The following is a 2297-nucleotide window of genomic DNA, read 5'->3' as shown; positions in this document are numbered from 1 at the left end:
GAGAGACCACTCCACGCTCGTAGACCTCGAATGCATGTAGGGCCAGGATGCAGGCAGCAGAGCGTCGGAAACGAGTAGGCGCGGGCCAATTGTGCAGCTCGCCTTGCAGGACGCTGCAACTCCCAGCTTCAGGATATCTGGCACGGCCAGAGCTGCTGGCAATTACCATAGAGTTAGGTTGGCGGAAGTATAAGTGTTCCTATTGACCGGCTGCAGAGTTTATCGTCTCCTTGACTACGCAACCTAGCCAAGCACTACCTTTTGGCGGCGCTTGCCCTGCATCAGGCAGTGACTAGTATGGTGGACGCAGCAAGCGAAGGGAGATAATCAGCGGTGGGGGAACTGCGGACGGACCTCGTACGCTTCACGAAGGAATTACTCTCATGCCTTATAATGGTGGTGGACAGACGCTCCGTGGTGGAATCCTAGGAATGGAGCTTTCTGCGAAAAGTCAACTGGTCGGATGGATGTCGGCGCGAGACGGTTGTGCCTTGATGACATACCTCTGCAAATTGCCCATAACCATCAGACAATGCAGCACAGAGTGTTAAGGGCAAGCACCCTCACGACAAATTGCCCCCGGTCACTGGTCTGCATGAACCCGAGGTGATGTAGTCGCTGACCTCTGGCCAGTGGTAGCGTAGCATCGTAGAGCCTACGTATGGGTTTCAGAAATGTTATCGTAAGAGGGGAGCGAGAATGCGCGAGAACTTTTGGTCATACCCAAGGCCGTGATGTTCGCCTCTGGAAGCTAACCCTGCGCCTCCTGTACGCCCTAGGTCGTACATCCGGTAGACAGAAACTAGCGTGGATAACACCGGGTCGCCCGGTGTCAATAGGCAGTGCGTACTCGTAGAAGACTGCGGCACAGGCGGAGGAGGAGATGGAGATTCACGCGCATATACAGAGACTCCTTGATGGAGTTGATCTGGACGCCGGAGAGAGCCGCGTGCAGAAATAGGCAAGCACGCTATGCACGTAATGCACTCTGTTCACCCGCCTGGGAAAGGACTAGGCCAATACTGATCTTGCGAGGGCATAAGATGATACGAGGGACCACCTTCCTATTAACAAGCCCAGACCGGTGGCCTTCGCAAAGAGAGAAGTGATGGACGCAGAATGTGGCGAAGATGTTGGAGGCAGGCATGATCTAAGCCTAGCAACAGCCCCTGGGCCGTCTTCTGATGGTCCTGCGTGACAAGAAGGATGGAAGCCGCGTTTCTGCATTGAACTACCGGCAGCTAAATGCTGTAACGGTAGAGGAAAGGCAAGAGGGAAAGCTGGGTACACCTTGGCAAGGTCCGCTCCTCAGTGGCAAAGGAGAGGACGCCCTTCGCTGGGTACAAGGCGCCAGGAGGAGATCCGCCGCATGTGTTTGTGGCCGTCGACGATCTTAAGCCTTACGAAGGAGAATAGTGTGCCGGCCGGAGCCATGGCCGCGTTGGGCAAAGCGCAGCCGTCATCCCTCCGGTAGAAACATAAAACAATTAAAAAAAAGAAAACAAGAGCACTCAGGACGGCTCTGAGGAATCGACGTGCATACCAGCCTAGATCTGGAGTTACGTGCGGCTGCAGAGGATCGTGAGTAGACTTGCGACGTAGATGAGGACGCGGGGATCCCTGACGATGCTCATGCCGTAGTCTGGCCGTGTACGCCTTTCCGCGGCCCACGACGACGCCAGAGGCTACGAGCAGGTGTTATCTTGGCCAAGCACATCTGACCGCCGCTCAACGAGCCGCCGCGAGCCTCCTCATAGCGTCATCTACTCTGGGCGCAAAGCCACGGAAGCCTGAGAGGTAAGTCGCCCGGGTGAGTGTTGCTCCTCGATCAGGCTAACGCTTGGAGTCAGGCCAGCGCTCAAGGTCACCCTGCACGGTCCGTTGTAATTCCGTGAGGCCTGTAACTAACCAGCACATGTTTAGTAAATACTTGCGGAGACAATACCCTAACACTTACGTAAATGTACGCGCTGGCTGCGGGAGAGTATGAGTACTTAGGGTTGCATTTCTAGACGAGTCGTGGGCAGATAGTCTGATGCGCTTCTCCTGACGTTACGAGTGCATTAATAGCGTATCAGATCCGGGTAGAAGAGTCACGCTTCTTATCACGGCAGCGATGTTACCAGGTCGCTGGGGTCGCTGGGTCGTCGAAAAGGGGTGGGGCAATACCGTCGTGGCCCTGCCGACACTGTGGAAGGGGTATATCGTTCTACAGAACCACCGCACCTCTGCACCGATATCGAGTTTCGCTCACAGAATATAGGCAACCACTAGTTACAACAGCGCGTAAGTATGAT

The sequence above is a fragment of the Priapulus caudatus genome, unplaced genomic scaffold (assembly GCF_000485595.1).
Source record: "Priapulus caudatus unplaced genomic scaffold, Priapulus_caudatus-5.0.1 Scaffold49, whole genome shotgun sequence".
In the NCBI taxonomy this organism is placed as follows: domain Eukaryota; kingdom Metazoa; phylum Priapulida; class Priapulimorpha; order Priapulimorphida; family Priapulidae; genus Priapulus; species Priapulus caudatus.
This window is presented reverse-complemented; position numbering follows the sequence as displayed.